This window comes from Terrapene carolina, unplaced genomic scaffold (genome assembly GCF_002925995.2).
Source record: "Terrapene carolina triunguis isolate 2854851 unplaced genomic scaffold, T_m_triunguis-2.0 Scaffold96, whole genome shotgun sequence".
Taxonomy (NCBI): Eukaryota; Metazoa; Chordata; order Testudines; family Emydidae; genus Terrapene; species Terrapene triunguis.
This window is the reverse complement of record NW_020664447.1, coordinates 11,995,237-12,020,316: the sequence shown is the minus strand read 5'-3', so window position 1 is coordinate 12,020,316 and position 25,080 is coordinate 11,995,237. Positions and strand designations below refer to the sequence as shown.

Sequence of the window (25,080 nt, the reverse complement as noted above, 5' to 3'; positions counted from 1 at the left end):
AATTTACTCCCTCCAGTGCTGAAAAGAAGTGCCCCACTACAACAAAAAGGCAAACAGATAAAAAACAAATGAAGGACCTTTGATGACATGTTGTGGTTGCCAGTATACAAGTTAAGCAAGTTTTTCCAATCACATCACCTGTCCCATCTGAAAAGAGAGGTAACAATCTAGCGATCAGTACACAGGAACTCCTGAATTCTCCCAGCTCTGACATAGCTACTTCTGTGAGCTTGAGGCAAGCTGCTACATCAGAACCTGTTTCAGTAACCCCATCTTTAAAAATGAAATAATATTTACTTACTTACGTCACAAGCTTGTTGTGCTTATTTATCTTTGTAAAGCATCTTGAAGATGAAAAGTGATAGACAAGTGCCAAGAATTGCTATAGTACATATCTCACTAAGCTCCTTATACAAATATAGACTTATAACCAAACAGTAAAGCTTACAAGAATTACTATATTAAAAAAGTTTAATCAAAGAAATCTATAATTGCTCTGTCTTTTCTTCCATGCCATCTCAATTCATGGACAGATTCCTGAGCAGATCTGCAAGGCCTGAACTTTTATTCAAATCTTCATAAGGGATTTGAATGTGGAGATGGTAGGGATGTTGTGGACCTGCTCAGACCTTGCATTCAGTGCAGAGGGGCCAGCATGGGAGAAGGCACAGAGCAATTATCACTTTTCAGATATAACTCTTTAAATACATTGTTTGCCCAAACCTTTTAGAAATATTAGTTCTTAAAAGGATAATCCTTTGGTTATAAATATAAATTTGTATGTAAGAATCTCAATATGGTATGCAATTTAACATATATAGGAACAATGATTTTTATAAATCACTTTTCATCTATACACCGACATATAAAGATTAACAATCCTAAATTGCTCTGCCACCAAGCTATTATAGTTAGATAAACAGTGATTTAAAGTTTTGTATCAGGGCTGTTATATCCGTTTATCAGTTAAAACCAAAAATCAGAAGCCTACAGAAATAGTATGTGTGACTCAAATGTGACTTGTACCACAAAACGTGTATGGAAATTGGTTAAACCACATAAACAAGGCATAATACTCAGCTGTAGCTGCTGGCAGAGGGCTAGCAGTGCTATTTGCAAGGACTGCTGCTGGAACTCCACAAGAGATCACATCCATGCATGAAATAATGTTAGCATATGCCTCCATTTTCACTACCACACCCATTATTCAGATTTCTCAAAAATCTCCATAGAAACTGTTCTTGATGGAAAATTGCATTTTTGACTACTAACTATTTAAAAAGGTCAGGCCATCAGGAAGCCTGGTGGTAGCCTATTCTTTTAGCTATTTGAATATGCAGATTGAGACTGAATATCTGGATGCTACTGGCTTACTAAGGTGATGACATCTCAAAGTGCCAAATAATGTGTTCACATAGTAGATAACATCCTACAAATATGCTGGTAGCTTACCTCAGTCCAACTTGGTTGGGATTAGCACTTGCTGCATGATTTTGTACCACACTGAATAAGATTTGTTTTATTTCTTGTGACAAAGAAATATAATGTGTCTAGCCATATACATCTATGGGAATCCATATTTTAAACATCTGATGGGATATGGTAGGCCCACAACTGTCCTTGTATTTGTCACTACTTGCACATGTGCATAAACCAAACGTATCTCTAAACAATGAGACATAGTTCTCAAACAACTCTGTCCCAAGTCCATAAACAGTCTGACTTCATACCAATACCTTTGCCTTCCCAATCCAAGATTTTCACAGTCATGTTTACCCTACTGTTCAGCTTATCCAGTCTGAATCAACATTTTATTAGGGCATCACTGCTTGTCTCTCTAGAAGAAATATACATATTACTCTATAAGGGGGGGGGGGGAATTCTCACAGCACCCATAATGACAAGGTCAAAATTCATTGTGCTGGAAGAAATAAATAATATTTGGACTAACTAATTTTATTATCTACTTTTGAGCTATTTCCACTTAATTACCATAGTTGACCTAGTCCACTCCAACCTGAGGACTTCCTGCATCTCAGCTAATATATTTTATGTTGCTAAATTTAAAACTGTCATGTTAGACCCTGCTATTGAAAATTAATCTGCTGAAAAACAACAATTTGTGACACTGGCAATACAGATTCCATATTCCACATCCAATAGGAGTTGATTGTAAAAACACATTAAATATTAGAAACTAAAATTTTTATTTTACAGACAGTGCACCAATTCTACTGGGTAACAGAAAGATGGACTCCCACATCTAGTATATGAACAATAGGATCCTGCACCACTGAAGTCAGTGGGAGATTCATCACTGGCTTCAATGGGTGCAGGATCAGATCCCTATTTAGGAAAATTTCAGTCTGGCAGAAGGGAAACTTCAGCAGATGGCAAAATTGCTGTGAGAAAAATACTTCTGTTCCTCTCTAAAAAAAAAAAATTACATTCAACTTTAATCTGGACTCAGGCGGCCTACTGTCTGTCACAGTACTATATTCACTAAAGCAGGGGTGGGCAAACTTTTTGGCCCAAGGGCCACATCTGGGTATGGAAATTTTGTGGTGGGCCATGAATGCTCACGAAATTGGGGGTTGGGGTGCGGGAGGGGGTGAGGGCTCCAGGTGGGAGTGCGGGCTCTGGGGTTGGGCTAGAAATGAGGAGTTCAGGGTGCAGGAAGGGGCCCCGGGCTGGGGATGGTGGGTGCTCCAGCTGGGGTGGGACTGGGGATGAGGGGTTGGGGGTGCAAGAGGGTGCTCTGTGCTGGGACCGAGGGATTCAGAGGATTGGAGGGGGATCAGGGCTGGGGGTTGAGGTGCAGGAGGGGGTTAGGGGTGCAGACTTTGGGCGGCACTTACCTCAAGCAGCTCCCGGAAGCAGCGGCATGTCCCCCCTCTGGCACCTACGTGGAGGTGCGGCCAAGCAGCTCTGCATGGTGCCCTGTCCACAGGCGCTGCGCCTGCAGCTCCCATTGGCCACAGTTCCCAGCTAATGGGAGCTGTGGGGGTGGCACTTGGGGCAAGGGCAACATGCGGAGCCCCCTGGCTGCCCCTCCGCATAGTAGCTTGAGTGAGCACATGCCTCTGCTTCCAGGAGCCATGCGGAGCCATGCCACATGTGGAGTGGGGCAAGCCCCAGACCCCGCTCCCCAGAGGGAGCTCGAGGGCCGGATTAAAACGTCTGAAGGGGCGGATGTGGCCCCCAGGGCCGCAGTTTGCCCACCCCTGTACTAAAGTGTCCATGGATTGCTTCTTCAATTGATTTTTGTTATAAAGATTTTTTTTAATTTAGAAATTACTGTAGAGCTATACCACCATCTGAAGCATTACTGTTTGTTTCTGGATAATGTAAAATAGATGGGCAGCTCTCCACAGGGAATCTCTGTAGAAAAAATAATAATTCAACAAGCAATGAGAAACAGGAACCTGAAAAAAGTTTTGAAAGTGATCACATCATAAGCAACCAATTACTTGTGAGGATCTGGGCAGCCCTCAGATCTCCAGCGTAAGTATTTGGCAGCATCCAGGTCTCACTCTGGCCTGGAGATGACCAACAAAAACACACTTTCCAATAAAATGCTGGCTGTAGTGCCGAAGAACTCTATTAGTACTGTCCATACTCCAGCACTTACTGAGATGGCTGATTTTTAATGGAAAGACAGATGATCAGTACAGACTCAGTCTGTGACAACATGAAAAGCAAAACACAACCCTTAGGGCCCAATTTCTTCGAAACCTCAACTGTGTCAATTCCTAACCTGCCCAATAGCAGAAAACACCTGGGAAGATACAGCAGCAACTAGATACTGTACTTAAGTATTGATTGTTCTTACCTGTACACATTTATAAGAGAGATATCTGATGATTCGGACAGTCTAAAATAAAATCCCAAAATAAATATAATGGGTATTTTGTATTACATTAGGGAATTCATTGCAAAGTGAAATACATATACTAATCACAACCATTCAAACAAATTTATATGGATATACATATATTAGTTATTATTTATATATTACCTGCATATCTTAAAACATCCCCAAGTGTTCACATGCACACATGAAGCCACCCGCAACACAAATTAGCATTTAGTCCATGGACATTTTTGGTACTGCATCATAATGTTTTCAAATATATTAATATTATCTTTGCAAAACTGTCACAAAAATTCACCGGCTCCCCACCCTTTCCATGATGATTACGATGATGATGATGATGATGAAATAACTGACTACATTTTACTGCTTCTGGGCAAGTAAAATTTTGTAAGGTTCATTTATATTCCATATTAATATGTGTTTTATGTATCAGAAATAATGGACCTGTTTTTTAAAAGTGCTGAACACTCAGAGCTCCTTGCAGGATGATTAAAGTCGCCAGCAAATTACAGTAAATCACCAGTTATAATCATGATTTAAATCAGAAACAGGAAACCTTGATTTAAATAATTGATTTTAATCTTGTTTTGCATTTGTACATTTTAGTTATTTTCCTAAAGAAGGGATGATTCTCACTGGTTGGTAACCATTCGAAAGTGTTGATTTGCAACTAAATATAGCCTATGCATTAAATTTGGTGCTTCTTTTTGCTCACCAGGATGCACTGTATCTATGCACATTATTTAAGCAATTATGTAGCATGTACAGCATTTATCCAGATTCTTAACTTTGACAATTTTATTGTTTTAGAAAATGATGAATGATGCATGTCTTATTTACTAGTTTATTTATTTTTTACTTGTGATTTATGACAAGCTTTATTTGGATGAAAATTTAATTAAAATTCACACTTTTTTGTTAACTAAAACAAGCTTAAATATGCTAGAAACATCAAAAAAGTTTATAAAAAAGTTTATTAAAACATGTTTTGCATTTCAAACTAACTCATTTGTTAAAGTTAGTAAATTAAACTGATTACTTCTGGTCACTATGTCCTTCAATATTTTGGAGCTAGTAGATTTCATCCTTTCATACCTAGTTTTCATCATAGATGGGAAGAAGAAAAGTAAGTTTTCCTGCTTTTTCAACTCCCAATTGGTTTCTAGCCATTGAACTGAACTAGTTGAATAAAATGAAGTGAAGAAATTATTCTCTCTGTAACTACAGAAGAGGTTATTGCTGTCAAAATCTGGTTTAGCACTTCAACAAACTCTGGTTCCAGGTGCTTAGACAGTGATTTCTACCAGTTCAGTGACTTTCTTTAAAACTTGGCAGCATCTATGGTCTACTTAACAATATTTTTGTATTTAGTTTAAATTATTTTAATAGATAAGGAGTTAAGGCCATAACATAGGTTGACAATTTCAAATATGTTTATTTTAAAAATGAGAAATTTATTTAATTTTAAAAATCTAATTTTTATGTTTTTAAATAATCAATTTTTATCTGCCTCAGCTCCTCATTAACTGCAAATGGAGTTGTAGATACTCAGCACTCGAGAAAATCAAGCCCTTTCTCATTTCTAGATCCTAATTCTTCAGTGAGGTTCACCTGGGAAGACCCCTGCATGGAGCACACTGCAGGATCAGGCCCAGGTGTCATCAGAAACATTTTCCTTTGTTTTTTTCAAACCCTTCTCATTTGTGGTCATATGTTGAGACTATATAAATATTAACTTTACAAAATTAAGATTTATACATCTCATCTCTTCTTATAATAAATATACTGAAGATATTTTCTTTCAATTACTTTTCCAATTTCTAAGGTGCTTATCACTATGGTATCTCAGTGCTGCTCAACTTATATTTCATTACGACCTTAAGTATTCCACGTGCATCAAGTACAATACTGTACATTTTTATGGATCTACCATTTGACTGAAAGTCACAAATATATTGCATATTTAATATTTGTACAGAAATTACAATGGTTATTTTAGTAATCACTGTTTTCAGGTTCTGCATTTATTCAGCCAACAATTATTCTTTATAATATATGATATACAGCATGCTTATGCTACAGTAATACATAGCATAAAACATGATGTCCCACAATGTATGTATTCATTTTAAATTTTAAAAAGCTGTTTAAATTCAGCATAGATCCAAATTATTATTGCTGTCAAGTATCCCCACAGAGAAGCATACAGTGAGCATCCAAATGCTTTCCAAAGCAAATCGTATTGGTATCTCTTACAGAAACACAAATCTAAGCATTTTTCAATTGAATGGTTTGTCAGCTTATTATTAATTATTATTATTATTTTTACATATTAAGACAACACCAAATCTTTCAGTGTCTGAACTTCCAGGATTAAATAGTCTTTCTAGTTGTTGGCTGCTGGCCTGAAGATACTAGACTTTCAAACCCATCCCATTCTGGCTAGTATAAAGATCAGGAAAATGAAGCCATCTTCTTTGCAATCATAATCCCTGACCCATGCTGTTAGATACTTAGGAACATCTAAGGAAGCAAACTACCTTGTTTCAGCTCACAGCATGAATACAGCAGGGAGCTGCATCACATGACTACTAGCCCTACCTAGTCAGGTGACTCAACAGCTAATCTGATTTGGTGACTATAAAACTTTAATCAGTACAGTCTATTGCTATCACATTCCAGAACTGATGAGGGAAGAAGCTTTTGAATATAATGGCAGACACCAGTAAGAAGATTATGAACAGGAATGCCATTGATGACAATGCAGTTTTCTAATTATCTATCCCGTACATACACCAAGCAGAGAGAAATACTACTGAAAATAAACTGGACATACAGATTTAGAACAAAATGCATTGTAGTATTTTATTCAAATTTGGATCACCGCTTATCTTTCATGCCATATGAAGACCACAGAATGAAGTGAATCCTTACTAATGTTCGGAAATTAGATATTTAAAATAATCCATCTGTAGTTCAAATCTGGCTCAGGTTGGTAATAGCCAAACATCATTAGCCTCTGATCGCTGTAAGTGGCTTTTTAATTTTTACTTTAGCTATTTAGCTGCCTATCCAAAGCTGTATGTGCATTACACAGGTTAAAAGGCAAATTATATTGGAATATGTCAAAAAAATAATACAAGAATGGAACCCCTAAAAAAACCCACCAACCCTCAGAACAACCACACACACACACACACACACACACAGTATCTAGAGCTGAGGTGTCCTACCTCCCAGGGGTGTGTCCTAATCATCAGGCTATAGAGTCATTCTCTCTCTCTCCCTCTTGCCGAATGACTGTTCCACAGTGGATAAACAGTCATTGGGACAGAGAGAGTGTGAGAAGGACTCTGTAGTCCTGTGCTTAGCCTTAGGGCATCCACCTGGGAGGTGGGAGACCCACAGTCCAGTTCCCCTGCTCCAATCACTCTTTCATTATTTTCCCACATTAGAATAGCTTCAACAGAAGAGACTGATTTTCCCACATCAGAATATCCCATAGCTCAGTGGTCAGCACACTCTCCTGAGAAGAGAAGACCCCCCCCCCCCCGTTCAAATCCCTTCTACTAGAGAGAGGGAGAATTAAACCTGGGTCTCCCACATCCCACGTGAGTGCTCTAACCACTGCGCTAAAAATTAGAGTGGGCTCCTCCTCCAGCTATTTTGTGTGCAGTGAGGCAAGCATCTAACTCATTCCTGCAAGAAATGCTTTAGACGCCTAAGCCACCTGACTGCAGGCAGCGAGTTCCTGTTTCTGAATCGCTAAGCAGACAGCCGCCTCCTTGTAATCTGGACTTAGGCACCTATGTCCAAGAGAAGAGTGGGGCTTAGTACACACCCCTTTTGAAAACAAAAAAAGGACCATAATAGAATAAAATACAGAGAAAAGACAAAGAAGAGAGAAGATGGTCAGTAAGTGGCAATCTTCCTAAGGTACAGTGTTAGCCTGCTCAGGAAGTTGGGAGAGTGCTCAGTGTTCATAGCAATTATGGATGAGAAGTTGTTGACCAGCTGGCTATTGCGTATGACGTGATCCAAACAAAATATGTCTTAATGCAGATCTGAAAGATGACTTTGATCATGTACCACACTGAAGACAGAGAGGCCTATATCTGAAACATTTAAGTATTTCCCATACTTAGTAGAGCATTTAAGGTACATTTCTCTGCTCTTCTGCTGTTAACTAACCCAGTGCACGACACAGATCTGGTAGGGGGAGGGTGAGTGAGCACAAAATTAAAAAAATTAGAAAAGTCTTTTAAACAATGTTTTGACCAAACTGTAAAAACTGAAGGAAGTGCTCGATTTATGTATCCAAGTTGGCCGCTGAGGTTCTCCTGTTGGCCAAGGTCACATGACCCTGTGTGTTTAAAAGAAAACTTAGCTGAAGATAATTGAGGCCATAGCTCATATTAAAAGTATAACCAGTCCATATTAAAAAGTATAACTGCATGCTAGCATAAGTTATCTGTCATGCCTAGCGGCATCTATATTTCAACTCTTTTTCATATGAAGTTCTATAACTGTGTTAAGACCTTTGTACATTATAAATGTAACTGCCAGTGAACTGGTTATCTGGTTAAAATGTGTAGTTGCAAGAACATGATTAAGTCCCATCCACACTAAAAGTGTAAATGACTTTTTAACTGGTCGGGGTGGGGGGGGAGGTGCGGGGGGGCGGGGAAGGAAATTAGTGTTGTTACTGGGTCCTCCCCCACTCAGTTATATTTGTATGTAAAATAGTGTTATAATTAGTCTAACTCTGTTCCCTTTAACTGTCTTATACACACTAGCAATACAATGTCTTTATTAATCACCTGGAAAGAGGATGGAGTAGAGAGCATTTTCAGAAGACACAGTTATTCTGGTTAATCAAGACCAGAGAAGAGTGAGAATTTCAGGATGACCTCCCCAAACTAGGCAAATAGGCAACATGATGGCAGATGAATTCACTAGTGACAAATACAAACTAATTCACAATTAAATAATTGAGCTACTAAAGTTGGGTTCTTAACATAGGCCGCGAGGTGCTCGGATACCAGCACGTGGCGCTCGGGCACCAGCAATATTCAGAGCCAGGGGTCTAAGTCCAGCAATACTTGGGGCCAGGTGTCCCCCCCGGCCCCACCTGCAGCCCCCCCACGCCTTCCCTGGGTGTCCCCTGGCCCCGACTTGCTGCCACCGCCCGCCTTTCCCGGGCCCCTGGAGCAGTGTCCCTGTCTCTTCCATGTGCTGCCTCCCGGCAGCAACTGCTGCCGCAGGGTCCTAGTGCCCCCCATCTCCACTGCCAGGGCAGACTGACTCTGAGCCTGCCCTTCCCCCTCAGACCCTTCCCTTTTCCAATGGGACCCTCCAGCAGCACAGGGGACCCCCTTGCCCGCAGTCACCGCTCCTGCCCCATGCTGGGCAAGGAGGCAGCCCCATCCCTCACCCCCAGTGAGGCTACAGTCAGGGGCAACAGCAGGGGAGGAAGCGCACGCAGCGCCCCTTGGCACTCACCACGAGTAAGGCGAGGGAGATTCCTGGACCTGAGAGGGACCCTAGGAGCACATGCAGTGACAATTGTGGGGGTGAGTGTGCTGATGGGGGAGGGCGGGAAAGGGGGGCTCGTCGCCCAGAGCTTGCTGCTGCCGGCAGGGAAAGAGCTTGGGGGAGTCCTCCTCTCTGGCCCCTGTCCCAGAGCAGCCTGCCTGCACCCCAAACTGATCCCCAACTCTGCCCCATCCCAGAGCCCACACCCTGTCAGAGCTTTCACCCCCCCACCGCACCCTCAACCCTCTACCCTAACCCCTCCAGCACCCCAAACACCTTATCCCCAGTCCCAGCCAGAGCCCTCACCCCCTACACCCCTACTCTCGCCCTGAGCCCCTCCCACACTCCAAACCCCTCATCTGCAGCCACACCCCACAGCCCTCACCCCTGCACCCCAATCCCCTGCCCCAGCCTAGGGCCTGCACCCCAGACCTCCTCCCTCACCCAAACTCCCTCCCAGAGCCTTGGGCAGGTGGTGGGCGGAGTTTGGGGGGGCGGAGTTTGGGAAGGGGCGGGTTCTGGGCACCACCAAAATTTCTACAAACATGCCACCCCTGGGGTTCTATTAACAATATCAGCTCAAGAAAAAGATTAGGACTTAATATGTAGCAGTGGTCAAGAAGTCAAACAAATTACTAGGGGTATGTCTACACTACGAGAGTAGTTCGATTTTACTTAAATCGAATTAGTGGAACCGATATTACAAAGTCGAACGTGTGTATCCACACTAAGAACAGTAATTCGACTTTGTGAGTCCACACTAACAGGGCAAGCGTCAACACTGGAAGCAGTGCACTGTGGGCAGCTATCCCACAGTTCCCGCAGTCCCCGCTGCCCATTGGAATTCTGCTTCGAGCCCCCAATGCCTGCTGGGGAAAAAAAATGTGTCGAGGGTGGTTTTGGGTAACTGTCGTCATTCAACCGTCACTCCCGCCCTCCCTCCCTGAAAGCGCCGGCGGGCAATCAGTTCGCGCACTTTTCTGGTGAGTGACAATGCGGACGCCACAGCACTGCGAGCATGGAGCCCGCTGCGACCATCGCTGCAGTTATGGCTGTTGTCAACACCTCGCACCTTATCATCCACCTTTTTCAGAGGCAGATGCTGAGAAATCGGGCGAGGAGGCTACGGCAGCGCGGTGAGGACATTAAGTCTGAGAGTGGCACAGGCCTGTCAGAAAGCACGGGACCCTGCGCCGTGGACATCATGGTGGCAATGGGTCATGTTGATGCTGTGGAACGGCGATTTTGGGTCCGGGAAACAAGCACAGACTGGTGGGACCGCATAGTGCTGCAGGTCTGGGATGAATCACAGTGGCTGCAAAACTTTCGCATCCGTAAGGGAACTTTCCTGGAACTTTGTGAGTTGCTGTCCCCTGCCCTGAAGCGCAAGGACACCCGGATGCGAGCAGCCCTGACTGTCCAGAAGCGAGTGGCCATAGCCCTCTGGAAGTTTGCAACGCCAGACAGCTACCGGTCAGTCGCGAACCACTTTGGCGTGGGCAAATCTACCGTGGGGGTTGCTGTGATGCAAGTAGCCAACGCAATCGTTGAGCTACTGCTTTCAAAGGTAGTGACCCTGGGAAACGTGCAGGTCATCATAGATGGCTTCGCCGCGATGGGATTCCCAAACTGCGGTGGGGCTATAGATGGAACTCACATCCCTATCCTGGGACCGGAGCACCAGGCCAGCCAGTACATTAACAGAAAGGGCTACTTTTCAATGGTGCTGCAAGCACTGGTGGACCATAGGGGACATTTTACAAACATCAACGTCGGATGGCCGGGCAAGGTTCATGACGCTTGTGTTTTCAGGAACTCTGGTCTGTTTAGACGGCTGCAGGAAGGGATTTACTTCCCGGGCCACAAAATAACTGTTGGGGATGTGGAGATGCCTATAGTGATCCTCGGGGACCCAGCCTACCCGCTAATGCCCTGGCTCATGAAGCCCTATACAGGCGCTGTCATAACTATAAAGGGAAGGGTAACAGCTCTCTGTGTACAGAGACTCCAAATCCTTTTACCTGTAAAGGGTTAAGAAGCTCGGGTAACCTGGCTGACACCTGACCCCAAGGACCAATAAGGGGACAAGATACTTTCAAATCTTGGGGGGGGAAAGGCTTTTGTGTGTGTCCTTTGTTTAAGGGGTTGTTCGCTCTTGGGACTGAGAGGGACCAGACATCAATCCAGGTTCTCCCCATCTTTCTAAACAAGTCTCTCCTATTTCAAACTTGTAAGTAAAAAGACAGGCAAGGCGTCTTAGATTTACTTTGTTTTCTCAACTTGTAAATGTACCTTTTACTAGAGTGTTTATCTTTGTTTTGCTGTACTTTGAACCTAAGACAGAGGGGGGTCCTCTGAGCTCTTTAAGTTTGATTACCCTGTAAAGTATTTTCCATACTGATTTTACAGAGATGATTTTTACCTTTTTCTTTAATTAAAAGCCTTCTTTTTTAAGAACCAGATTGATTTCTCCTTGTGTTAAGATCCAAGGGGGTTTGGATCTGTATTCACCAGGAGTTGGTGGGAGGAAGGAGGGGGGACGGTAAATTTCTCCTTGTTTTAAGATCCAAGGGGGTTTGGATCTGTGTTCACCAGGGAATTGGTGAAAGGGTTCTCAAGGCTTCCCAGGGAGGGGATTCTTGAGATGGTGGCAGCGGGACCAAAGCTAAGCTGGTAGTTAAGCTTAGAGGTTTTCATGCAGGCCCCTACATTTGTACCCTAAAGTTCAAAGTGGGGATACAGCCTTGACAGGCGCCCTGGACAGTGAAAAAGAACCCTTCAACTACCGGCTGAGCAAGTGCAGAATGGTGGTGGAGTGTGCTTTTGGACGTCTCAAGGGGAGATGGAGAAGCTTACTGACTCGCTCTGATCTCAGCGAAACCAATATCCCCATTGTTATTGCAGCTTGCTGTGTGCTCCACAATCTCTGTGAGAGCAAGGGGGAGACGTTTATGGCGGGGTGGGAGGTTGAGGCACAACGCCTGGCTGCTGATTATGCCCAGCCAGACAGCCGGGCGATTAGAAGAGCCCAGCGGGACGCGCTGTGCATCCGGGAGGCTTTGAAAGCTAGGTTCCAGAGTGAGCGGGGTAACTTGTGACTATTAAGTTTGTTTAAAGAGAAGCTGAACCTGCCCCCGTTTCTTTACCCACTTAATGTTGACTATCCTCTCCAGTTACATACCCCCTTCACCCTGTTGCCCCCCTTCCAACACACCTTTAAAAATAAAATAAATGGAACTTTGTTCATTAACACCGTTTTCTTTATTAAGGGTTTCGTGGTAAAGGGTTGAAACTGGGATGCAGACTGTGGTGGGGAGCGGGTGTAGTGATGGAAAGGACGCTTCTAAACTCGAGGAATTACAGGTTCCTGCTCCTAGAGCGGTCCGCAGTGGTGGACTGGTTGTTTCAACGGAGCCTGCCACCCCCCCTTTTCGGGACTCTGTGTGTGGGGGCTATGTGACTTTGTGGCGGGGGAGGACGGTTACAGATCCCCTGCTGCGTGGTTCTGTCATCCAGGCTAAGGACCGCTGCATAAGATCTGTAACCACCCTCCCCTGCCACAAACTCACATAGCCCCCCCACACAGAACATGAAAACCACCTCCCAGACTGACCAGGGTGCCTAGTGACTGCAATGTGTGTGTCTGTAGTTTATTCACCTGCTGCTGAACCTGCCCCCGTGTCTGTACCCTGGTAAAGGTGACTGTCCTCTCCAATTACCAACCCCTTTTCCCCCCTTCAAACACACTCTCCTCTAAAAGAACCTGACGGAAACAGTAATTAAAAGAAACGTATTTTTTATTAACAACTACACAGGTAGGGGATGACACTGGGACGGGGGCTTGGGTGAGGTGCTTTTGGAGTGAAGGAAAGGACTTATCAAAACTTTGGGAATGAGAGCCGTCTGGTACTTGAGCAGTCTGCAGGGGTGGAGTGACTGTTTTCACGTCCTCCTCATCTCCTTCCTCATCTTCCCCGTCCGCGAACATCTCCGAGGAAGCGGCCGTCGACAATACCCCATAGTCAGAGTCCACAGTCAGTGGCGGGGTAGTGGTGGCGGCCGCACCTAGAATGGAATGCAGTGCCTCGTAGAAATGGCATGTCTGGGGCTGGGATCTGGAGCGTCCGTTTGCCGCTTTGGACTTCTGGTAGCCTTGTCTCAGGTCCTTGATTTTCACGCGGCACTGCGTTGCATCCCGGCTGTATCCTCTCTCCGTCATGGCTTTGGAGATCTTCTCGTAGATCTTCGCATTCCGTTTTTTCGATCGCAGCTCTGAAAGCACGGACTCATCGCCCCACACAGCGATCAGATCCAAGACTTCCTGATCAGTCCATGCTGGGGCCCTCTTTCTATTCTGCGATTGCATGGTCACCTCTGCTGGAGAGCTCTGCATCGTTGCCAGTGCTGCTGAGCTCGCCACGATGTCCAAACAGGAAATGAGATTCAAATTGGCCAGACAGGAAAAGGAATTCAAATTTTCCCAGGGCTTTTCCTGTGTGACTGGTCACAGCATCCGAGCTCGGACTGCTGTCCAGAGCGTCAACAGAGTGGTGCACTGTGGGATAGCTCCCAGAGCGATTAGCGTCGAATTCCATCCACACCTACCCTAATTCGACATGGCCATGTCGAATTTAGCGCTACTCCCCTCGTCGGGGTGGAGTACAGAAATCGATTTAAAGAGACCTCTATGTCGAACTAAATAGCTTCGTTGTGTGGACGGGTGCAGGGTTAATTCGATTTAACGCTGCTAAATTCGACATAACCTCCTAGTGCAGACCAGGCTTAGGATATATAAAGTGCGATGGAAAGTAATACAGAAAATATAATGAAATTATATAAATCATTGGCACATCCTCACTTGGAATTCTGTGTTCAGTTCTGCTCATCTCATCACAAAAAGAATATAGCAGAAATAGACGGGGTTCAGTAAACTATTACGGGCATAGAATAACTGTCATATGGCGTGATTGAAACGACTGGTATTATTTACCTTAAGGAGGAGTTGAATAATGATGATACAAGTATATAGGGTAGATAAATAACAATTGAATTTTTTTTTTAAATGTAAATACAGGGTTTTTTTTTTAAATGCCTATTTAAAATTCAATTTGAAATTATGATAACCTAGGATAAGGCCTTAACTTCTTATAATCTATTAAAATAATAGAAATTAAAACAAAACATTAAATAGTACATGTTTGCAGACAAATTTTAAAAATATTCAGACTACTGAACTGATGGTAGTCACTGGCTAAGCACCTGAAACCAGAGTCTGTTGAAGTACGAGACCATCTTTTGACAGAAATAGCCTCTTCTCCAGTTAGAGAATATTTTTTTCATTTTAGTTTATTCAACGCTAAGAAACCAATTGGGAGTTGAAAAAGCAAGAAAGCTTGATTTCTTCTTCCAATCTATGAAAAAAAATAGGTGAGAGTGGATGAGATCTACTAGTTCTAAAATCCTAAAGGACATAGTGACCCAGAGACAATCACTTCATGTTTTGAAAAACTTTTTTGTTGTGTATCCATAACATTTAAATTAAACAATTAAACAATTAAAATGCTGGTTTTCCATCCAAATACAGCTTGTCACAAATCACAAGTAAAAAATTAATCATCTAGTAAATAAGAATTATATCCATTCACCATTTTCTAACGTGGTAAAAAATGTAAAAATTAAGACTCTGAATGTGAGTTAAGCTATATAATTGACTATATATAAATGCATGTACATTAGTGTATTTTCCTGTTTAGCAAAAAACAAAAACAAAAAAAAATGCCACCACCAAATTTAATATGAAGTCTATATTTAGTTGCAAATCAATATGTTAATAGTTAACAACAAACAAGAACCAATCTTTCTTTAGGAAAACAACTAAAATATTACAAATGCAAAACAAAATTAAAATTGATTATTTAAATCAAGGTTTCCTGCTTGCCAATTTAAATCATGATGATTATTAGTGATTTAAATTAAGACAATTTAAATCAATCCACCCTATATGTATACAAAATATTAACGGCATTGAAAAGGTAGATTAGGAGCTTCTGTTCACTCTATCTCATAATAAAAGGGGAGGGTAAAAAGAGGGAAGACTGAAAACTCATGTAGCACAAAATCAAGATGTTGAGAACAAAATGAATCAAGGAAGAAAAAGGCATGAAGAGAAAAAATTCTTTAATTGGCTATACACCAATGCTAGAACCTGGATAACAAACAAGAGGAATGGGTAATGCTCATTTATTAGCATAAATTAGATCTATAACTGAAATCCGGTGGGATGATCTGCATGACTGGAATGTTAAAAATCAATGGTTATATCCTATATAGGAAGGATTTAATAGGCAAAAGGGGAGGAGGAGTGGTTTATGTTAAAAATGGCATTGCATGTTGCCAAGTTACTGGTAACATAGAAGGAAATGATCTGAATGCCTGTGGATCAATGTCCTAACAAAGAAAGCACAAAATGGCATATCAGTTTATGTCTGTTACAAACCACCAAATCATATTTGGGAACAGAATGCCTGGCTCCTTATGCATCTATCTCTAATGTGAAGCAGAAAAAAATCTGTGTGAGTATGTGGGACTTTTATTTGAGTGGCATAAGGCCTCATGGCAACCAGTAATAAAACATCCTTGGAATCTCTAAATATTATAGATAATAGATGCCTATATGAACAAATGTTGCATCCGACATGGGAGAATTCAATATTAGACCTTGTCTTGACAGATAAAGAGGAACTGATCACAGAACTAAAAATTAATGTTTGTTTAGGTACAAGTGATCATGACTTAATCACATTTATAATGTGCCAACAGAATAAAGTCCAGACCAGTAATACATATACTTGGTACTTTAAAAGGGCCAATTTCACAAAGCTGAAAACAATTATGAGCCAAATCAGCTGAAAGGAAGAATTTAATCAGAAAAATGTGAATGATAATTGTGAATTGTTTAAGAACACTTTATTAGAAGCCCAAAAAGCCACAATCACAAAATCGAGGAAGAAGGCCACGTTGGTTAAAAAACCAACCTGGTTTAGAAGGGAAGTGAAGGGAGCTATAAAATCTATAACAAATAAAAGAAAAGGGAAGCTGATAGTAATGAACATAAATCAGAAGTTAGGAAATATAGAAAATTGGTAAGGGAAGCTAAGGGATACAAAGAGAAATCTATGAACAACAGAGTTAAGAACAATAAGCAGTTTTTAAAAGTATATCAGGAACAAAAAGAATCCTGACAATAGTATTGGTCCATTAGTAGATGGAGATGGTAAAATTATCAGTAATAATGCAGAAGAGTCAGAAGGGTTCAATAAGTATTTCTGTTCTGTATTTGGGAAAAAACAGATGATGTACTCATATCGTATGATAACACTCTTTCCTTTCTACTAGCATCTCGGGAGGATATTAAACAGCAGCTAGTAAAGTTAGACCTTTTAAAATCAGCAAGTCCGGATAACTTGTATCCAAGAGTTTTAAAAGAGCCCGCTGAGAAGCTTGCTGGACCATTAATGTAGGTTTTAATTAAGTCTTGGAACACTGGGGAAGTTCCAGAAGACTGTAAGAAAGCTAATGTTGGACCAATATTTAAAGAGAGAAAACAGGATGACCTGGGGAATTATAGGCCTGTCAGTCTGACATCGACTCTGGGTAAGATAATGTAGCAACGGATATAGAACTCAATTAATAAAGAATTAAAGGAGAGTAATATAATATATATGGATTTATGGAAAATACAGCCTGTCAAACTAACTTGATATCTTTTTTTAATGAGATTACATATTTGGTTGATAAAGGTAATAGTGTTGCTGTAATATACTTTGACTTTGGTAAGGCATTTGGGTTGGCACCACACAACATTTTGATTAAAAAAACTAGAATATATAATTAATATGGCACACATTAAATGGATTAAAAGCTGGCTAACTGATAGGTCTCAAAACGTAATTCTAAATGAGGAATCATCATCAGATATATATTTTTCTAATGGGGTCCCACAGGGATTGATTCTTCGCCCCACGCTATTTAACATTTTTATCAAGAACCTGGAAGAAAACATAAAATCATCACTGACAAAGTTTGCAGATGACACAAAAATTGGGGGAGTAGTAAATAAGGAAGAGGACTAGTCATTGATTCAGAATGACCTGGATCTCTTAATAAACTGAGCACAAGAAAACAATATGCATATTAATATGCCTAAATGTAAATGTAAACATCTAGGAACAAAGAATGTAGGCCTCTACAGCGGTGGACTCTATCCTGGGAAGCAGTGACTCTAGAAAAAGATTTGGGGGTCGTGGTCAATAATCAGGTGAACATGAGCTCCTATGGCAATGCTGTGGCCAAAATGGCTAATGCAGTCCTTGTATGCATAAGCAAGGGAATCTTGAGGAGTAGAGAGGTTATTTTACCTCTGTAGTTGGCACTGGTGTGAGTGCTGCTGGAATACTGTGTCCAGTTCTGTCATCCACAAGTCAAGGCGTTGTTGATAAACTGCAGCAGTTCAAAGAAGAGCTATAAGAATGATTAAAGGATTAGAAAACATGCTTCACAAAGAGAAGGTTAAGGAGTGATTTTATTACAGTCTATGAGTACCTTCATGGGGCACAAATATTTAATAATGAGCTCTTCAATCTAGCAGAGAAAGGTGTAACACAGTCCAATGGTTGGAAGTTGAAGTTAGACAAATTGAGACCAGAAATAAGGCGTAAATTTTTAGCAGTGAGGGTTATTAGCCATTGGAACAATTTACCAAAGGTCGAGGTGGATTCTCCATCATGTACAGTTTTTAAATCAAGACTTGATTTTTCCTAAAAGATACACTGTAGGAATTTTTTCAGGGAAGTTCTATGGCATGTTTTATACAGGAAGTCAGATTAGATGATCACAATAGTTCCTTCTGGGCTGGAATCTATTAATAATACAAGAACAAAGGCAAATTCAATGAAAAGTTGCAAATTCAAAACTAATAAAAGGAAACACTTTTTCACACAATGTACAATTAGCCTGTGGAACATATTGTCACAATGTATCTTTGGGTTCAAGATCTTAGGATTCAAAAGGGTTTAGACATATATATATGACTAACAAGAACCTCCAGAGTAAATATTAAAAAAATAATCATTATTTTCAGAAGGGATATAAAGCCTCACATAGCAGAGCTTAAACCAACCTCTAACTATTGGGGAGTAGAAGGAAACTTTTAGGAGGTATTTTACCCCATAACTCCCTGCTGTGGACTTCTTGCTCTTGTTCTGAAATATCTAGTGCTAGAAATTGTCAAAGACAGGATATTAGATTTGATGGACGACTGATCTGATCCAATATGGCAATTGCTACGTTCTCAAAAATCAGTGTCGGAATACATATGCATGTAACCATGGCAAACAATGTGCTAACACATGATTAAACTTGTAATGTGGATGAAACTTTAATACAAAAAGAGCAAGCATAGATAGAATGTAGTTTAAGTGCAAAAAGAAATCTACTAATCCTTGGGTAGGAGAATATAGGGCCCAAATGCACAGACACTTTTTCAACAAGGGAGACATTATTTTTGTACTATAAACCACAAATGTTCTTCCAATTACGGAGAAATACCATAGGTTTTATAATTGTTACGCCACAGGTTCCTTAGTACCGCATCAGTTATATGTCTTGTTATTTAAAAAAATACTTTCAAAATGTTATAAGTATAACTTGCACACAAAGCCTTTAACAGAAACTCTTCCATCTTTTAAATGCAATTTCTTAAAATAAAATAAATGCCTGGTTACATTTTAATTTTAGCAGCATACTCCTGAGGATAGGACCATCCCTGCAGTCCTTATTCAGACTCATTTCCAACCGGCTTCTGGGTAAGGACTTCAGGATCAATCCGTATATAATTAAAGATCTGAATTGGTAAATTATAAACTATTTTTCATGTTGGTCTTGACCTTAAATACACAGTATGAAACAAAACAGCAAAATGTAAACACTAAGAATAATCAGACTTTGCCAGTGAGTAAACTTTACCTCTTGATGTTTACCTAGAACATTTATTTTAAAATCTGTATAGGGAGAGCTTCTTAGCTAAGGCCTCTCAGAGGAGTTTCCTCAGAAGAAGTCAGTGGCAAAATACATTTAGTTTTTAATATATGTCCCATGCTATTAATCTGGTCAGTCTAGAGTACTCTGGAGACAATGGAAACTGTTCTGTTACTTCTATAAAATTACAATACAATACATTTTATATATATGGTTTTTAATTAAAATTGATATAATCTCAATAAAGCAAAGTGTTTATAATATATATAAGGAAGGATATTGCAGTGATTAGGGTGTTAGCCTACAACCTGGGAAACCCAGGATGAGTTCCCTACTGTGCCAGAGATGTCCTGTGTGATCTTAGGCTCTCATTTAGTCTCTCTGTGCCTCAGTTCCCCTTCTGTAAATAGGGATAATAGTACTTCCCTACCTCACAAAAATGTTGTGAGGATAAAGATATTAAAAGTTCTCAGATACTACCGTAACGAGGGCCAGAGAAATATTTGGGATATATGGACAAAAAATAGCTAAAATTCTTGTTTGAAGATAGGTTTGAAGATAGGTTTAACAAGCCTTAATGACCTCTCACACTTGCTGGGAATTTATCTTTTAGAATGTCGAGCTTTGAAGATGCACACATTTTTTGGTATAATTAATGAAGACTGAAAAATGGATTATTACTCTTGAAAAATAAACCATCACTGGCCTAAATATCAATTCTGAAAAATCAGGAAAAATAACGACTATAATCCATGAATGTTTAGCCACTTACTCCTTTTATAATTTGAGATGGATCTTCCCATACAAAACAGGAAGTTATAGTAGATGTTGTAAACAGAATTTTATAATCACTCACTTGTTACAGTGCTCTGTGATGACAAGCACACTATAAATGGACTTGTAAAACATAAATACCATTTTTGCTCCTTTCCATATACTTTGCTATACCAATTTGATCTTGCAAAGTGCTTAGCACTCCAACCTTGATCCAGCAAAGCACTTAAGCATCTGCCTAATTTTAAGCAAATGAGTGATCTCACTGACTTTAATAAAGTCAATGGGTCCACTCACATGCATAAAGTTAAGCCTGTATGAAAGTGTTAATGGGATCATAGGCTTAGTAATCAGTGATATAGGCAACATTAAAAGCCTTCACAAGCACAGACACATCAGAATTAGGAGACACTCCATGAGATACAATAAAAGCAAAATCACCCCACAGAAAACTTTGTCAGAACAACATGGCCCAAAAGCTTCCTCACAAAGACACTGAGGCCCCCAATTAGGAACAATACACTTAGGGACATGTTTCACTTTAAGCATGTAAATAGTCCCATTGAAGTCAAAGCTCTTAGAAAAATCTGCCTTGATTCAGTTGGTCTTATCAGTCTACATCGAAAATGAATAGGAGACTCATGAGTGCACACAAGCTCCTTCTACAATAGTTCAGAAGACAGTCATGTCTTTATAAACAATATTTTTCTTAAATAGGTCCTATCTACACTAGCCAAGAAAAACATGTTAGCACCTTTCTCATGAACCATGTTTAAATATGGCTCTTGTTAGACAGAGCAACATGGTTTCCATGACCACTACAGAAGGGTCTTTGGTGTTGACCTCATGTCTAGATCAGTGGTTTTCAACCATTTTTTATTTGCGGCCCCCTACAAAATTTCAAATGGAGGTATTGGGTATGTTTTTCAAATTTTAGCTACCTCTATTGCCTTAAGAATAGTTCTTGAAAATGTAACATGTTAAGAACATGTTGGAATATCGTATTAACGTTAAAAGTCCAGTTCTTATGCTGAAGAAGTAGTTTATGCTGTTTATAATTCTGCTAACTAGTGTAAATCTCTTGTTGAGATTTACAATATGAATTATTGCCCTTTCTCTTCAATGGACAACAACTCAAACTAAACCACAACATTTACTTTACGTAAAATGAAGCACTGTGAAATACCTGCTTGATTCTCAGGCAACTACCCCTTTATCGTGCTCTGTATCTGTCCACTTCATAGCATGCCTAGGAAGAGGAAGGGGATAGTCCACTACTCACAATTTTCTTGCCCTCAATTATAACATAAAACATAATACATTATTCATTCCAAGCAAGGGTTTACAAATCAGTACAGAAAATAAATTGATTTAAAAGTGCTATATCAAGCAAAATTATGTTTATTCCTAATTTCAAATGACAGCACAAGGATTGTAAATGTGTGGTTATTTATGCCAAAGACCTGCACTTGGACTTCTGATGAGTACGACTAACTACCATTCTCTATTTATTACTCATTTCCTCCTCATCTTTTTCTTTTAAGTCATCTTTTTAACAAATATAGTGGGATACTTGAAGGTGTCTAGAACCAAAACAACTTGAATGTGTCTACTCAAAAACATTTGCTCATTCACTTTCAGATGAATCTGTTCCAAACAAAGGCCTTGTCTACACTGGTAATCTGGTAAAGTAGCTTTTGGCGGTGTAACTCCTGAGGTGTACACAGTGCCAAGGCACTTAGTGCGCAGAAACTGCGCAGTTGCAGCTCTGTAAAAAAAACTACCCCAATGAGAGGCATACAGCTTTCTGCGCTGGGGCTACAGTGCCGCGGTTCCAGTGTAGACACCCTGGTCGATTACAGCGCTGTGATTGGCCTCTGGGAGGTGTTCCACAATGCCTGTTCTCGCCTCTCTGGTCATCGGTTTGAACTCTATGGCCCTGCCCTCAGGTGAGCAACCGTGAATCCCACCCCTTAAAGTCCCCTTCCTGTTTGCTCGGTGATGTGTGCAGTGGTCTCAGCGCATCTTTCCAGGTGACTGTGCCTGCTCCATGAACCAAGCGATCCCCTGCTTGGAGCAATGCTAAGCTGCTGGTCCTCATCAGCATTTGAGGAAAGGAGGCTGTCCAATCCTGAGCTGCGCTTCAGCCGTAGGAATTATAATAAATAAATAGAGATATCCTATCTCCTAGAACTGGAAGGGACCCCGAAAGGTCATCGAGTCCAGCCCCCTGCCTTCACTAGCAGGACCAAGTACTGATTTTTCCCCAGATCCCTAAGTGGCCCCCTCAAGGACTGAACTCACAACCCTGGGTTTAGCAGGCCAATGCTCAAACCACTGAGCTATCCCTCCCCCCAGTTATGATGCCTACAGACAGATTTCAAGATGCATGACGAAAAGGGGCCATGACCGGGACACACTGCAGTGCAGGGTCAAAGTGAAGGAGCTGCGGAACGCCTACCACAAGGTGCTGGAGGCAAACCGCCGCTCTGGTGCTGCGCCCACGAGCTGCCGGTTCTGCAAAGAGCTGGATGCAATACTCGGAGGCGACCCCACCTCCACTGCGAAGGCCCCTCTGGATACTTCGGTGGCTTGCATGCGAGTCGAGAGTGGACCGAGCCAGGAGGAGGAAATCTTGGATGAGGATGTGGAGGGGGGAAGGTGGACCCACAGGCAGAGGATGACTCGGAGGTCAGAGATGCATGCAGCCAGGAGCTCTTCTCTACCCTGGAGGAGGCTAGCCAGTCACACCTGTTGGAGCTTGGCAAAGCGCAAACAGGAGAAGAGGCCCCTGTAAGTGGCTTTGATTTTGAGAATCACCGAAGCAAGTTGTTGGGGGCAGGAGGGTTGCAGAAAGCAGGCTTGTGTCTGTATGATGCATGTACCACCACATGCCTAGTCTGAGTGGTGGGAAAGGGTGTTGATCGACTCCCTCACTTCACAGGAATCTGCCTCAGAGATCTCCACGAAACTCTCATGGAGTTACTGGGCAATCCGCTGCCGCAGGTTCTTTGTCAGAGCTGCTTTGTTTCTTGGCCCATTAAGGGTAACTTTCCTGTGCCACTCTGCTGTCATGGGGGGAAGAGACCATTGCTGCACACAAGTGAGCCACATAAGGGCCAGGGCGGAAGCCGCAGTCTTGGAGAAGACCCTCCCTTGATTCCCTGCTCACCCTCAGTAGCGAGATATCTTCCATAATTAACACAGCCTGTGGAAAATGTGGGACAGTAATGATTATAAGGCCCCCCCTACAGTGCTGGCTCTCCCCAGGAGTCAGGTGCCCATTGTACAGTATGGTCCTGGAACACTGATTTCCCCTGCCCCTGCGGTTACTCACCATTTTGGGGGCCTTGTGGCTCATGTGTGCTTGCCTGGGGTCAGCCAGTTAGTGACAGGTACATGAATAGTGGCTGTGTTTTAAATCATTGAATCAGTGGTCTGTGTGTTGCAAACAATACTGCTTCTGTAAAATGCTGCATTTTGGCTTCACAGAGATGACCTTGGGAGCCCAGCCTCCCTCTTTGTTATCGCCGGCTAAACAGCTGTGCAGAATTAGAAAGCGGCCACGAAGAACTAAAGAGGACTTTCTGCGTGATGTCATGATGCACTCCGTGGCCGAAAAACAAGAATTGAAGGACTGGCAGGACAGCCAGGAGAGGGACCAAAAGGAGACCGCGGCACATCAGAACGAAGCCACGGAGCAGCTCTTAAAAGTTATGGAGTGCCAATCGGACATGCACCAGGTGCTACTAGCACTACAAACTGAGCCGCTCCATGCCTGCTCTCCCCTGCAGCCGCTGTCACAAAACTCTTTCCCATGCGCCCCCCAGACACCGCCAACACACTCTTATCAACCTCCTGGCTCAGTCTGTACCCGTTGCATTCCACTTCTGCCCCGTCACAGTCCAGCCCTGCGGACTCCTAGTACCCACTGCATTCAACACCCGTCCCTCTGCAGTTTACACCGGCTGAAGTACAGTACCTGCTACACTGTACTCCAAAGGACAAGGTTGCATATGATACACGGACATACACAAATCTTTAACCACCTCCTCTTGGAGCCCTCCCTTCCCCCAATCTCCCACAGTGCTGATGTGTTTTTTTGTTTGACTCTCTCCTCCGGTTGTTTTTTAATAAAAGAATTGTTTTGTTTTGAAAGCAATCTTTATTACATTAATTGAAAGCAAACAGAGTCCTGCAAAGCAACAGGCAATTTTCTTAAACCTTCGCAGTGCATCGTCTGCATCAATCACGACCACCTCCTAGCATTATAAGCACTGCAGTCCCAAGCATAGCAACAAATATTAGTGGCTTTCAGCTTCAAATTGCTGCCTCGAGGTATCCCTGATCTTTATGGCCCTGCGCTGCACCCCTCTAATAGCCTTGGTCTCTGTCTGCTCAAATTCAGCCTCCAGGCGCCGAGCTGCAGCAGTCCAGGCCTGAGTGAAACTTTCACCCTTCCCTTCACAAATATTATGAAGCGTACAGCACGCGGCTATAAGCATAGGAATATTGTCATCAGCCAGATCCAGCCTCCCATATAGGCAGAGCCAGTGGGCCTTTAAATGGCCAAAAGCACACTCAACAGTCATTCTGCGCTTACTCAGCCTCTTGTTGAACCACTCCTTGCTGCTGTAAAGGTGCCCCGCGTATGGCTTCCTAAGCCACTGCATTAAGGGATAGACAGAGTCTCCCAGGATCACAATGGGCATTTCGACTTCCCCTACGATGATCTTCTGGTCCAAGAAGAAAGTTCCTGCTCGCACTTCCTGAACAGACCAATGTTCTGAAAGATGCGTGCGTCATGCACCTTTTCGGAGCAGCCTGCATTAATGTGCGTGAAATGCCCACGGTGATCC

General features: G+C 42.1%; 1 protein-coding gene across 4 annotated transcripts in view; it reads right to left on the bottom strand.

Annotated features, from left to right (window-relative positions):
• Positions 1 to 25,080, bottom strand: part of IMMP1L (inner mitochondrial membrane peptidase subunit 1) — a 72,464-nt gene that overhangs the window by 42,752 nt on the left and 4,632 nt on the right. For 2 of the 4 annotated variants that reach the window (XM_024194949.2, XM_024194951.2), the window contains exons 2-4: positions 18,171 to 18,329; positions 17,830 to 17,932; positions 3,833 to 3,874 (exon numbers count right to left, since the gene is read on the bottom strand). The gene's annotated coding sequence lies outside the window, so the exon portion shown is untranslated. The remainder of the gene's footprint in view (positions 1 to 3,832; positions 3,875 to 17,829; positions 17,933 to 18,170; positions 18,330 to 25,080) is intronic. The other 2 variants (XM_024194950.2, XM_024194952.2) reach the window with 2 other exon arrangements.